Here is a 15,518-nt window from a genome sequence, read left to right as displayed (position 1 = left end):
ACTCTGGTGCCCCATATTTGACCATGTCCCTTGGATGGGGACACCTGGTGGCACTCAGAGGAAGGATAATAGGTCATCAAGAAGAGACTTGATACCCCATGAGCATATAAAGGGGGAGGAGGTCCCCCTCAGTCACAGACATAGGAGAGGGGAATGGGGGGCGGGGAAGCGGGAGGGAGGAGGGAGGAATGGGAGGATACAAGGGATGGGCTAACAACTGAGATGTAATTTGAATAAATTAATAATAAAAAAGGGGGGAAGAAAAGCCTGCAGACTTTCCCACCAAGGAGATAAAAGGTAGGGTGCAGACTTTCCCACCATTAGGAAAGAGCTACAGACTGATTCCTAGTTGGGTAGTTGGCAGTTTGGCAACCAACTTGTTGATGATAGTGGGTATCAAATAACCATGCTATCTGTAGTTACATAAATAGATTTAAGAGCAATGTCATGGTGTCAAGTGCTGGTGTTTATAATACAGTAGAAAGTGCATCACGTTACACCAATGATACAAAGAGAAATGTGTGAGGGGCACAAACTTTTTCAAAATGTTTTGAAACAAGTATTTTGATGGCCCTTGAATTAGACAGCCCATTGGCCTATCTGAGGGTGGAAACAATTGACAAAGGTACTTTCCTAAATGAATATACTCTGCTACGAGAGAGAGAGAGAGAGAGAGAGAGAGAGAGAGAGAGAGAGAGAGAGAGAGGAGAGGAGAGGAGGAGAGACGGAGAGGGAGAGGAGAGAGAGAGAGAGAGGGAGAGGAGAGGAGAGAGATGAGAGGAGAGGGGTGAGAGGAGACTGGAGAGAGAGAGAGAGGGGAGGGAGGAGAGGAGAGAGAGAGAGAGAGAGAGAGAGAGAGGCTTCTAGTAGAATATCATAGGCCCAATGACCTCGTTTTAGATAGACTACTTGACATTTGAAAAGTCTTGAGTAACCTAAAACCCTTGGGATAAGCAATTTGACTGTGCACTTGTAAAGACAGTAACAGATTGGAAAACTGAACTGCTTTATCTGTGATTAATCAAGTTCTGACTTCAGTGAACGGGTTTATGTGTTTTCCCACGAAAACCATGGTCCTTCCCCTCTACTTAGCTCAGTGTAACAGTGTGAGTGGAACAAGGGGAAGTGCTTCTTAAGGGATTCCGGAAGTGAGAGGTTCTAGAGCAGCTTCTCAACCTGTGGGTTGCAACCCCTCTGGGGATTGAATGATTCTTGCACAGAGGTCACCTAAGATCATCAGGAAAACAGAGAGATTCACATTACAATTCTTGACAGTATCAAAATAACAGTTATGAATTAGCATCGAAAGTAAGTTTATGGTTGGGAGTCATCACGTATATTAATAGGTCACAGGATTAGAAAAGTTGAGGATCTCTGCTCTAGAGTGATCTGGGTGCAGGAGAGAGGTGTCCCCAAAATAGCTCTCATGATATAGATGAAACCTTAAAAAACAATTCCTATACTCATAGAGACATAAATGTATTGTTATAATGAGATAGGGTTGTTTTGAGTTTATTCCTTTTGTTTTGTTTTGTTTTTTATAACCACTGAGAACATTTGTTTTCATAGTCATTAAAGATGGGTTCTTGCTTTGTAGCCTGGGCTGCCCTCCCACTCTCAATCCCTTTGCTTCTGCTTCCCCAGTGCTGGTATCAAAGTGTGTACTACAATGTGGTGCCTGAAGACCCTGCCCAGGTCATAGTTCAGCTTCCTCAGGCATCTGTCCACTTCCTTGTCACTGGTTTTTGCCCTTGTAAGATCTTCTTCGGTATCTGCCTTCTGCCTAGCTCTCTGTGTGCTTGGTTGGCTGCCCAGCCACATTTTGAGGGTTAGTTAACCTCATCCCATCATCCTTTCCAGCCATGCATCTCAGAGCTCAGCCCGAATTCTGTAAGGTGGACTAGGGACCATTTAGAAAGGGAAGGTGGGAAATGGGTGAATCATGATAGCAAATGTGATTTGCAGTTAGTTTTCTCCTCAAGGAGAAACTAAGTATGTAGCGACTATGCAGCCTGCCTAAAGATGATCAGTGTAATGGTAGAGCTTGGTTCCTATGTCCATGGCCTTAACTATGGTGCCTCCTGGAAGCAAACAAATGAGTGGTGACTGCATATGGCCCATATTAATGCTACAAATGGTTAGGGGTATGACCTAACCCTTGCCTCCCTGTCTCTTGAAGTCTCCATCTTCTGTTTGGGCCTTCATGGTGTTCTCTGGGCGTATCAATGACTCCAAGCTTCTAAAGACACCCACAAATGCTGCAGCACCAAAAACCTCTGTGAACTTGGCCTCTCAGGAAGGGCGCTCAGAATTTGGACCTGGCTTTATGTCACATTCCATTCTGGGACCATTTTTTTTCCACTGAAGCCCACACAGAGTAATTAATATTGAATAATAAGACAAGTTCTTCAATAATTAACCTGGAAAGAAGCCAGCCAGCCAGCATCAAAGCCAGACCCAGTACAACGGGGTTTCATTAGCTGGACAGATAATGGAGAAAAAAGAACAGTTAGTCACCACTGTAATATTTGGATTGTATAGTGTGATAAAAAGCAGGACAATAAGCGAACAAAGATAGGAGACTGAGAGTGATGTGGTCACGGGCAGCTAAGCAGAAACACGTGGGTGGAGATGGGACACCATGGGAAATATGACAAGGGACAGTATGCTTGAGGCCACAAGGCCTCATGGGCTTCTCCTAAGTTCTATGCTGGCAGTTTAAAGGGACATTTAGAATCGCTACACAAGTGCTCTGAACTCCGTTCTATTTCATCGGACAGTCTGTGCACTGGGACATGGTAAGTACAGTGTATTTCTTATAAAATGAACAGAAAGACTTACCCTCCCAAAGGCTCTTTCCCTTCCAGCCCAGTATGGTGTTCCTCTCTCCACACTGATTATATTTGCAAATTAAAGTGATGTGTCCATTGCAATGTATTCTCCGAAGATGCTGGAAGACTCTAGTAATAGTGTCTGCCTTCCTTTCCCCCTCCTCCCCGGTTTGGTAAGGGTCTCTCCTCTGTTAGCTGAGCTTCTGGGCATGTCTGCCTCCCTACCTGACCAACCGTTACAGCTAGGATGGCTCCCACCACAGAAGGGCCCTCACTGTGCCGTTCTGCAGTTCTACACAGACTTTGACACCAGTTTCATTTGGGACATTCGATCTCCAAATAAACCATCCCCTTGAGTTTTCTTAAAGCTGTTGAAGTAATCCATGTGCCAAATTAGGATGCTGTTGCTTGCTTTTAGATCACCTGCCCCTAGCTGGGCTGCCTTGTCTGGCCTCAGTGGAAGAGGATGCGCTTAGTCCTGATGTGACTGGATGTGCCAGGGTCAGTTGGTAGGGGAAAGGATAAAGGAGGAAGAAGGGGACCAGGAAAAGAGGAAAGAGGGAGCTGCATTCTGGGTGTAAAGTGAATAAATAATTTAATTTTTAAAATTATCATGTTTTCATCTCTGATGGCCCACATATAGGACAGCTACATTATGAGATCACATCCCATAGAATGTCCTGGCCATCTTAGTGTGTGCCAGCACACTTTACAGTGCCCATGCAGTGAAATCTCTTAATTAGAGTTTCTAGACTGTGTGCCTATTGTTAGGCAGCCCACGGCTATGCCTAGAAAAATACCCACAATATGCCTTCTACTTTACTGAAGTAAAAAAAAATCACCCTCATCATTGGCAAGTATGTGTGACTCAGCGCTTATTTATTTCTTTAATTGAGGTGGAATTGATGTAACAAAAAAATTTTCCATTTTAATATGAATGATTCAGCTAGTTGACATCAAAGACAGACTCAGTGCAGCCTGGCCTCACGGAGCTGGGCGGATAATGAAGAGCACAGAATCGCTGCCAGAATACTTGAGGCGACAGTGGGATAATAAATGCTGGACAGTGATGGCGCTTGGTGCATTCATAATATTGTGCAACCACCACTCTCATCTTATTCTGAAGCATTTTCACACCCCCTCCCCTAGAAAGAAACCCGTAGCTTTTAAGCCATGACTTTAGCCTCTTTCTGTAAGGATTTGCTACTTCCGGCTATTTCATAGAAAGAGAATCACATGACCGACAATGCTCACTTGGTACCTTCCTTCACTTTTTTCTTTTTTCTTTCTTTTTTTTTTTTTTAGCATTTATCCACATTGTCACAATGTATCAGTGATTCATTCTTTCTTTTTCTTTCCTGCATGATATTGTCCCATTGCATAGATAGATCACATTTTTAATTTTCAAGGAGTTGTCAGGTTCTTTTCCACATTAGCAGCGCCGCCTTCTGTTCTTGGTAGCAATGTACCATTATTGAATTATTATGGCTATTCTGGCGAGTGGCCAAACATCTTGCTGGGGTTCTGATTTGCTTTTCCCTACAGAGTAATCGTGCTGTGTGCCCTGTGGTGTATATGTTGGCCATTTGTCTACCTTTTTAAAAGAATATCTATTCAAGTGCTTTGCTCACGTTTTAACTGAGCTGCTTGTAAGTCAGCCTAAAAGGTGACATTTGTTCAATATATATATATATATATGGTGATCTAATCTCAGCACTTGGGAAGCAGAGGCAGGCAGATCTTTGTGAGTTTGAGGCCAAGAGCAAGTTCCAGGAGAGCCAAGGCTACACAGAAAGACTCTGTCTCAAAAAGTGTGTGTGTGTGTGTGCGCGCGCGCATGTTCGTAGAGAGGGAAGTGTCTGTGTGCTGTGACCAAAGGTGTCTTTTCAAATACTTCCCCACCTTATTTGTTTATTCGTTTGGGAAGTTCTGGGTTTTAACCCATGCGTGCCAGGCAGTGCTCAACAACTGAGCTGCAGCCCCAACTTCCACCTCCCCATTTTTGTATCCCTCCCACCAGAATTCTAACATACACCTCACTTTTGGCACTTTTGGCACTCAGAAGATACAGAGATCTTCTGAGCCCTGCTTTCCCATCACTGGGATTACGGCCAAACATACCATACCAGCTTCCTTTTGTGTCGAGGCTGGGCTAGAACCTAGGTCCTCATGCTCACAGGAAGTTCTTAATCAGCTGGAGCATCTTCTGAGGCCTGTTGGTGGTATTTTCTCACTTTGGTGATGAAAAGATCAGTGTCATGACTCATTCTTACTAGAGGATTGTTAAGCTCTTCCTTTTGTGTCTGTTTTCTAACACGACTCTGATAATAATAGAAGTGTTTTCGAGTCTTCACTATATGTTTATTTATACCCTTACAGCTTTAAGTATTTTATATTTATTAACTTATCGAATCCTGGTGACAATGCAATGAAATTTATTTTATATAGAATTTCCAAATCACACAGCTAGAAAATGGGTGAGCTGGCATTTCCCATAACCCAACTTGGACAGACACTGGGAAATGTAAAACAGAATTGGCTTGAAGTAGTCCTAAATTCTGGGTTTTTTGTTTTGGTTTGGTTTGGTTTGGGCTCAGGTAATAAGCTCTAACAGGTAGTTTTCAGGTCGTTGTTTGTGAGGGCTCTGCAAAGCTGCCAGGACAGGAAAATGAGCTGTTTTATACAGAACTGAAATGTGTTCCAGACAGCCAGTCAACAGAGAGTGTTAAAAGATTACCCATGAGCACAGAAGAGGAACTGACAACAACGTGACCCCCTCAGGGTGAAATGGACAAGTTTCGGCAAAATGCTGTCTGAGTTTCCACTAATGAATGGGGCTGACGACGGAAAAGGAGCAGGCAGCGCTCAGAGTGCTGAGACCAAGATCTCTATAAGGCAGTTCCGGGGTCTCTCCATCTCCTCCTCCTGCTGATGCCTCATACACACACCACCAGACACAAACTTAATGAAAACCAGGCCACCAAAAGGCTCACTGGGAAAAAAATTCTAACAAATAAAAGCTCAGTGGCCTAGTCTATGTTTTAACACAAAAGAAAAAGCCATTCCAAATGCACTGAGTAAGGTCGTTTTGGGGGTTTTTTGTTTTGTTTTGTTTTGTTTTTATTTTTTTAATGGACTTATTAAATGCAGTGTGTGTCCCAACTGCTCCCTAAAACACACAAAGAAGCCTTTGATAGTGCATTGCCTCAAGCGTAAATGTAACAATAAATCAAAACCATGACGTGCTTGAATGTAGCTGGGCCTTGGTCATCAGATATACCCCATTCCCCAAAGCCCTCGCTCTCTCTTTCCACTTCCTACTCTTTTGTTTAATGCTTTCATTTAGCCCCTCCCCTTCCTAAGTTCTTTGTAACTGTGTGGACAGAATTTAGTACAGGAGCTTGGCAGTTAAATGACAGAACAAAAACAAACGGTGGGGAGAAATCTAGGAGCAGAGAGCAAAACAAGCAACAAGTAAGAAGACCCAAACTGCCACAGATACAAGTTTGGTTCTGTGGTCCGTGTCTGAGACGCAACAGTCCCTGTAAACAACCACGTATGGATAGACTTCTTTTTTCAAGTTTAGTGGACATAGAGGACACAGTGTGTAGCCAACATAAATATGAGAAGCAGCTTTGAAATTCACCCCTGTGAGGCAGAAGTCACAATCAAATCATAGATGACTATTTCTGCTTTACCTACTTTTCCAGAAAAACCACAAGATTATGCTGCAAATGAAACTAGCATGTGTGACTTTATTGAACCCAAACATCTCTTCATTGGCCCAGCCTTCCTTGAGAGAGATCTGAAAGACGTGTTTGGTTTGGCTTGGTTGACACAGGGTCCTATCTCAAACTCACCATGTGAGATTGGTTTTTGCCTCGAAGGAGAAAGGTGCATGCAAGAGGACCTCACCTCAAATTCTCAATATTCATGCAAACAGCTAGGCTCAGCTCTGTGCCCTGGTAGTTCTGGCCCTGTGAGGAGGATGAGTGAGGCTTGCTGGGTGTCAAACCAGCTCCTGCTTCAAGGGCATAAGGTGGAGACTAGTGGAGCAGAACACCCAGTGTTCTCTTCTGTCCTCCATGGTGCATACACTGGAACACACACCAACACACACCATCCCCACTCCCACACATACTTGCTCAGACACAAAAAACAAATAAAAAAAACTTAGTCGTATATTGAGGATGACCTTGAACTTCTGCCTTCGTCTTCAAGTGGTGCTACACATGGATCAACCAGGACTTCATACAAGCAGTTCAACCACTTTGCTGACTGAGCAACAAGATTTTTTTAAATGTTATTTCCTCCCTTATGAATGAGTCTTTTATATTTTGGCTTGTTTCTAGATGACATTTTTGTTTGTTTGCTTGCTTGCTTGCTTGCTTGCTTGCTTGCTTGCTTGAGACAGGGTTTCTCTGTGTAGCCTTGGCTGTCCTGGACTCACTTTGTAGACCAGGCTGGCCTCAAACTCACAGAGATCTACCAGTCTCTACCTCCCGAGTGCTGGGATTAAAGGCATGTACCACCACACCTGGCTAATAATGTTTTATTTTATTCCTGAAATAAAGAACCAAGTCTATTGACAAAAAGGAAAGAAAAAAATGTCAGCAGAAATCAGCAAGGTTTTTTCTTGAGCTTAACCAAAAATCACTCGTTATTTCACTAAGAAAGCTACTGAACAATGATCCTCTTAGGGTGAATCAAAGTGATGGTGGGAAAGGTGCAAAAGGGAAGAGAGATTGTGAGGCAGTTAGGAGAGAGGTGTTCAAGGAGAGGAGTTGGAAACTGATTCTGTGATAAAGAGATAGGGTCATAGATAGCAGTTGATGGGCAGAAAGAATTCGCGGCTTTCAGTAGCATGGCCACAGGAAGCAAATGCACTCAGAAACAAGACAGCAGTCAAGATTCTGTCTTCCTGGGCAAGATTAAAAGAAGGGGCTCCCCAGGTGAGCAGGCAATAATGCCATAGTGTCCAAAGTACAGACACTGTCTTGCGAGAAAGAAAAGAACTTGCGGGTCAGAAAGTCTGGAGGGGGGAATCTTCTAGAAGCACATTTAGACCTCAAAAGACTCAAGATGGCCAAGATGGTTCAGGCATTAGACCAGCTCACTGCCAAGCCTGATGACCTGCGTTCACTCTCCAGAGCTCACAAGTTAGAAGGAGAGAATTGACCATCCAAGTTGTCTATCGACCTCCACGCACGCACCTGGACATGCAAGCTTCAACGCAAACCATGTACTAAGACACAAACAATAAGTATTTCTACTCACAACAAGCCAACGGACAAAACCTGAAGGATGTGCTGGTACCAGCCTGGATGGAAACCCACAGGCATCATAGCAAGCGTGTCCTCAGAAGCATTGCTTTTGCTTTGGTGTTTGTTTCTGGGGGTGAGGAGAGAGATAGGTGTGCCATCTCCACGGAGTGCTGGAAACCTTCCATAGGCTTTTTACACAAGTCCAGTAGATGATCACACTCATCTCCACCATATGATTGGCAACAAAGGAGTAAAGCGCACCCTTCTCTCTGTGTGTCTCTGTCTCTCCCTCCCTCCCTCCATCCCTCCCTCCTTCTCTCTTGCCCTCCCCACCCCTGCTCTCTCTCTCTCTCTCTCTCTCTCTCTCTCTCTCTCTCTCTCTCTCTCTCTCTCTCTCTCTCCACACACACACACACACACACACACACACATTGAATTTATTATTTTGCTTTTTTAAGTCTTGAGTGCCTGTGTGTTGAGCTGCCACTGTAAGTGAGGGTGACTGAATAATGACAATAGCTATCTTTTTGTGCCATCACATGTTAGGGGATGTACTCCATCAATTTCTTATTTTACTCCTAAGTCAGACCTGCAAGGCCAGGCATTCCCAATCTGTGTTCTGAAAGGAAAAATCAAATTCAGCTCCATGACTCTGACCTCCCCCAACACACACACAGCCCACTGTATCCCCAGCCCTTCAGAGGGATGAACCAGAATTCAGAGCCCAGCTCAGCGGACATGAATGCATGATGCTGTGAAGTTAGGTACAGAAGCATTTTGCTGTTGGGGACAGCAGGGCATTGAATGCTGGGATTGTTTAAAACTGATAACTTTCCAGCCTGTTTTCAACCGCATATCTCTGCCTAAGTGAGGGTAAAAAGAGGGAGGTGGTGCTGGGGTGAGCTGAGGAAGAGAGGCACAGAAATCTCTGTCATTTCGGGGTTTATGAGGCGATAAAACAAAGCAACATTCAGCCAGCCTGACTCTGGCTCTTTCTCCTGCCACACCACATTTCTTCCATGATGTGTCAGTCACTACGGGGGAGGTACTTGGTTATCATACATAATAAGATGCTCTGTTTTCCTCACAGCTCAACACAATATCACTTCTGCAGCATGCCCTCTGCAGCCATGTATACATGTGGGCTGGTGTGACTATGGTCTCTTCATTCTGTCCATTTTATACGGGGCCACCGTGTGTACGTTCATCCATCTCCTCTCTAGAACTGGGATGTCTTCCAAGGCAGAGATGGCCTCATTCTTGAAGTCCAGCTCCCTGGGCTACATGCCTGGCACTCAGTAAGGTTTGTTGATTGACTACTTTATGAGAAAGTTTTTGGTTTCTCATAAACTTGCATGTTTCTAGTAGATTGAAAATTCTGGCTGGTGCCTCCGCTCAGTTCCTCGGTGACATGGGGCCCATCTACCAAAGCCACAATGTTTTCTACTGAGGTACACAAAATCCCAATTTTCTTATCTTTAAAAATCAAAATGTAATAAATAAAAAACATCTGAACAGTATTATGTGTGTTTATAGCAACAGTTTTTCAGTAAGATTAATTTAAATGCAATAACAGAGAGGGGAAGAGAAAGAAAAGAGTTGGGAGGAGGAATATGCCTGAATGTTTTATTGCCATTTCCAAAACGTATATGTGGCTGGAGAGTTGATCTTATAGCTGAAAATAACAGCAACAACAAACCCAGAACACATAATATACTCTTGTGTTAGAGAGTAGAGCTTTCCTATTTGTGTTGATTTGCATGATACAAATTAAAGAGCATTTGTTTTGTAGTTCCTGGCTTAAAATCACCATGGAATGCTCATGACTGTGAGGCAGTGTTTATTCCATTATTTTCACTCTGACCAAGCCCACAGCTTTCTCTAAAATATGTCATATTTTTAGGGTTTATAAATCAAACCTATTGTAAAGATAGCATGCAGCCCAAGACATAGATACCAGAATATATGCATCTGTGTTTCACTGCCCTTCCCCAGCACAAGGAAGAGTGTGGCTGCTGAGATTCTCCCTCTAGGCAGGCCTCTCATCAAAGTTTTTTAAACATTTAAAAGTTGCAAGTCTATGTTTAAAGACAGTTTGGCCATTTGAACAAGTAATATTTGATTTAAATCATTTAACTCTTATTCATTCCGACACCTAAGAGCACAAGTTTTAGTGTTAATATCCAGTGGAGCTGTATGGGCATTGAACATGAGCACACGGTGAGAAGGGGCCTGGAGAAAGGGCTCAGCAGCTCACAGCACTTGCTGCTCTTGAAGAGGATCTGAGTTTGGTTCCCAGGCCCCACATCAGTTGGCTTACAATGACCTGTAACTACAGCTCCAGGGGATATAATGTCTTCCGTCTTCTTCTGTCTTCCTTAGGCATGTCACACACACACACTTACTTTAACTTTTTGTAAAGATGAAGATCAGTTGAAAAAGCCAAGCCATTAGCCAAAGAGTACCTCCATGTCTGAGAGACAAGGGCATATCCTTGATGAGGGGATCCTTCTCTGAGCACAGGACGCTTACCGAAGATGAGCAGGTGGGGCCACATGTGTCCAGTCATCTGACTATCATCAGGACCACCTTGTCTCTCTCTTTCTCTGTCTCTCTGTCTCTGTCTCTGTCTCTGTCTGTCTGTCTGTCTGTCTGTCTGTCTGTCTGTCTCTCTCTCTCTCTCTCTCTCTCTCTCACACACACACACACACACACACACACCCCTACTAATAACTTCATATGTGACCCACATATGGGGAGTCAGTAATGCTGACTCCCCAGCCATCTGATAGGGTCTCTATAGAGATGAGTGCCTCAGAGTTGTTTTGTTGGGCTTTGTTTTGTTTTACTTCTGACTGATAATGGAGGAAGCTTCCTGGAGTTCCTCAAAATGACTACTGGTGAGTTGCTACCAGACCAAGGGTAGGAGAACCTTCCCTGGTGGTACCCTGCGCTCCTTATCCCCCAGCCTCTGAGGGGTAATCGAGTGCTTGTAGCTAGTCCCACATTCTCACTTTACCCCATCAGTTTACCACTGCACATACGTGTACCTGTTACATCTCAAATGCACATCCCTTAAAGCACATCGTATCTTTCATCTGCATCCTTGGAACTCTAGACTTTGGAAACGTTTGGTGCTCACAGGGTGTTTGAAAATGTCAGTGACCAAAGAGAATTTTAAAACAACTGGTTTCTAAAAATATCCCTATGACTTAACGTGTGCACACGCACACATTTCTGTTGCCCTGTGCTTTCATTTATGCACCTGAAAAAGTAAAACAAAAACAAAAACAAAGCAAAACAGTTGTTACAAAAACCAGAAATATCTGTTCCTTAATCACAGGAAAATTATTGGCTCAGGTTACATGCATGCATGTATATAAGAGTGTGTGTGTGTTGCTGGGCATGGCGGCGCACATCTATATTCACAGCACTCGGAGCGCAGGCAGAGCTCTATGAGTTCGAGGCCAGCCTGGTCTACAAAGCAAGTCCACAACAGCCAAGGCCACACAGAGAAACCCTGTTTCAAAAGGAGGGAGGAAGAGGAGGAGGAGAAAAGTGAGTGTGTGTGTGTGTGTGTGTGTGTGTGTGTGTGTGTTAGTAAATTTGCATGAGTATATATACGTCTACTCAAGTGTTTTCAGGTGTGTAGGATATATACCGTATGTATGTGTGTAGGTCATTCATGCATATGAAAGCCAGAGTGAACCTACAGTGTTCGTCAGGTGTTCTCAGCATCTGAGTTTATCAGTGTTTTTGACACAGGGTCTTTCCTTGGCCTGGAACTCACAGTATAGACTAGCATGGCTGAGCAGAGCATCGCCAGGGCTCGGCTTGTCTCCACATTCCCAGTTCTGGAATTACAAGCACCCACAACCCAAAGAGCAGGTCGCATGCTTTCCCACCTCTGTTTCTACCCTCCTTGGCCTTTTCTGTTTGTAAAGGCAACCTCTGCTGAGCTCGTGGCAACACTCGATCTAGCCTTTAGGGTAAGGTGTTGTCACAGTTCTGGGTCACAAATGAAAGGGGATTGAGACCTTTACATTCATTGGAATTTTCTTTTTCTTCTGGCAATATGTAAGAAGCCTGCAGAGTTATCATTATATTTGACACCAACGTAAACTAATATTCTACAATACACTTGATGGTAGGACGGTCTCTGAGTCGTATTTTAAATGTGTCTGATGCCTTCTTGTATTGAGTGCCTGATAGATTGTAGCTTTCAAATCCCAGTTAATAGAGCGGTGGGAAGGAATCTCTCCTCTCCCCATGCCTCCCACCCACTCTCTTCTCTTTGCCTAAAACATCTGGCGGCTCTTTGTAGTTCTGGACGATTTGATTTGGAATTCATTAGTAATAATTGATGTGCTTTCTGGAATTTGTTTAAACAGTTAATCATGTGGTGGGTTGCTAAGCCAAAGGAATTGTTCAAAAGGAGCCTGCCAATCGGGTGGAAGAGATGGGCACTTGCTGAGCTTTGAGGCCCGAGGCTTTAGGAAGCTATCACAACCCTACACCTCATCCATTTTGAGTGAAGGAGCTTGGATGGCGTGGTGGACGAGAAATCACAGCAGTGTCAACACTGAAGTAGAAAAGTTCCCTGTTGGCAGAGGGAGGTGAGGAGCTAGCCAAGCGTGTGGGCTTTCATGACTAAAGGGAGCTTGCAGCTGTGCAGAGAGTCAAGATTGACAAGTGAGAAGTTAAAATCTGGGGTAAAGAAGGGTCTGTGGAGGTGTTCCTAAGCAAGGTGGCGAGGCTGCTGTACAGCAGTGCTGGAAACAGGACTCTTGGCGGGGCGGGGGGCAGGGGGAGTTGGATTATCGACTTTCTGCAATAATCTGACAAAAACTACTAAAACCTGAGTGTAGGGCTGCAGACATGTTTGCTTGTGTTTGTCTGCAAGGCCACTTGTTAGACATGTGGTGGCACAAGCTTATAGTCCCAGCATCAGGGGGAAAGGCAGCGAGACCAGGAGTTTAAGACCAGCTTAGGCTACATAGCAAGTGAGAAGCAAACCTGAGCTACACAAGACCCTGCTGGGAAAAGTCAATTCTCAAACCCACTAAATAAACAAATGCAAATGCACATAAAAAAAAAAAAAAAAAAAACGAAACCCTAGAAAGGATTTGGGGGTGTGGCTTTTCAGCAGAATGCTTCCCTTTTATGTACGAAGCCTTGGCTTGGATCCTCAGAACTTTACACACACACACACACACACACACACACACACACACACACACAGAGAGAGAGAGAGAGAGAGAGAGAGAGAGAGAGAGAGAGAGAGAGAGAGAGAGAGAGAGAGAGGGAGTTCTTTTTTACTAGGAAAAAGCTTTCACTATTTAGCCCAGGCTGGCCTCAGTTTCCTGGCTCTCCTGGCTAACCTCCCAACTGCTGAAAGGCTAAACCTGTGTCACTCTATCTGGTGAAAAGCATATTTTTTTCAATTTTTAAAGTGTTCAGTAAACATAATAACCCTGTCAAATGCTATAGAAGTTTCTCAGAGAGAACTCTTAGCTTCTGTCCTTCCCTTATAACAGACCAGCAGCCAACACTTTATAGGCCGTCATGGATCTGTGGGTAGTCCCACGTCACATCGCGACTCCTGCTGCCGACCCAAGAACATCTCTAGAAAGTCTCCCCTTCATGTCTTGAATTCAAGTTTTCTCCATTTACCAAGTAGGCACTATCAACCCCTCCCCTCCCCCCCGAAAAAGCCAAATGAAAACATGAAAAAATGTGTTGCCCTAGTTTGGGCTTTATTTATTATTTATTTATTTATTACCATGGCAACTCTGATCAAGGAAAATATTTCATCAGGGCTGGCTTACGGTCTCAGAGGTTTAGTCCGTTACCATCACACTCGAAAGGGTAGCAGCGTGCAGGCAGACACAGTGCTGCAGCAGGAGCTGAGAGGTCTTCATCTTAATCCAAAGGCAGCAGAAGGAGGCTGTGTGGCACACTGGGCCTAACTAGAGCATATATGACCACAAAGCCCACTCCACAGTGACACATTTATTCCAACAAAGCCACACCTATTCCAACAAGGCCATAACTGCGAATAGTGCCACTTTCTATGGCCAAGCATTCAAACCCATGAATCTATAGGGACCATTCCCAGTCAGACCAGCCCGTGTGTTTAAATACCTTGAAGGCTATTTTATCCTTAGTTTGGCTCACTGTTCTAAGATCAAGGGCAGCTTCCGACGGCCACTATTACCAACATCACATCTAACACAACACAATAATTCTACGGATGATTTACTAACCTAATTTCCAAATTATTTGCCCAATGTTTGTTTACAGTTCTTCATCATTAGATCCTAGCTATATCCATACATGATATGTGCTTGCTCGGTATTCTCAGATTCACAGCCTTCCATGGCTTTTCCCATATCAACACACATGCCATTTTCCCTTGACCATCGACTTGGCCAGGTGTGTTGTTGATGGAGCTTCATATTTTAGATTTTTCCTAAGGCTTTCCCGAGTTGTTTGACTACATGTTTTCACTACTTCGTTTACCATAAACTGGAATTTATCTGTAAAGGCCTCATTACATTTGAGCTTAAATCTTTTAATAAGAATTCTTTTGTTGTTTGTTTGGTTTTTGTTTTTTAATATGGAACGCTTCACGAATTTGCGTGTCATCCTGTGTAGGGGCCATGCTAATCTTCTCTGTATCGTTTCAATTTTAGTATATTGCTGCCGAAGCGAGCACTGGTTTTTGGTTTGTTTCTTGAGACAGGGTTTCTCTGTGTAGCCTTGGCTAACCTAGACTTACTTTGTAGACCAGACTGGCCTCAAACTAATAAGAATTCCTGATAAGATGCAATGTGTTCATAATGCGTGATACTGGAGGTGTAAAGTCTTAGCTTCCCAGTGACAATGAGACAAAAAAAAAAAAATCCGACAAAGAGTTCAAGGAGATGACAGATTTTTCTCCCCTGGTAAAGAAACACTTCTCCATTTACATCAGCAGTTCACCCGTGAGACACTGCAAAGTGCTACTGCCGAAGATCAACAAAGGTCCCCCTGCAGTGTGTGCAACTTCTCACACACACACACACACACCGTTCCTTCCCTTAAGAATGTCTCTGATGAGCTTCCGTCCTCCAGCCCCAAGGCTGCAGCACCTGCCATCCACACAGACACCTCCAGACAACCGTACATGAGTTTAGCTTCGGTGTGGTAAAATGTCTGTGATGTGCTAGGACATTGTCATAGCAGGACCCTGGTTCTCTCTCAGGAACATAAAACCTGATGGCGCTTGTATGAGTTGCTGACATCAGAGTTTAATGTTTTTCTCTTCTTTCCATAAAATGATGAAGCACCTAGAAATCAAGAAATGTTCAAGCTCTTGTTTTCTGTTATAGGTGCGTGTGTGTGTGTGTGTGTGTGTGTGTGTGTGTGTGTGTGTGTGTGT

At 43.9% G+C, this 15,518-nt stretch overlaps 1 non-coding gene across 1 annotated transcript; it reads right to left on the bottom strand.

Annotated features, from left to right (window-relative positions):
- Nucleotides 1-14,708: 14,708 nt before the first annotated feature.
- On the bottom strand, nucleotides 14,709-14,812 carry LOC127208218 (U6 spliceosomal RNA). Its single transcript, XR_007833082.1, has one exon. It is a non-coding gene; the product is annotated as a U6 spliceosomal RNA (small nuclear RNA).
- Between the last annotated feature and the right edge of the window lie 706 nt (nucleotides 14,813-15,518).

This window comes from Acomys russatus, chromosome 2 (genome assembly GCF_903995435.1).
Source record: "Acomys russatus chromosome 2, mAcoRus1.1, whole genome shotgun sequence".
Taxonomy (NCBI): Eukaryota; Metazoa; Chordata; class Mammalia; order Rodentia; family Muridae; genus Acomys; species Acomys russatus.
This window is presented reverse-complemented; position numbering and strand designations above follow the sequence as displayed.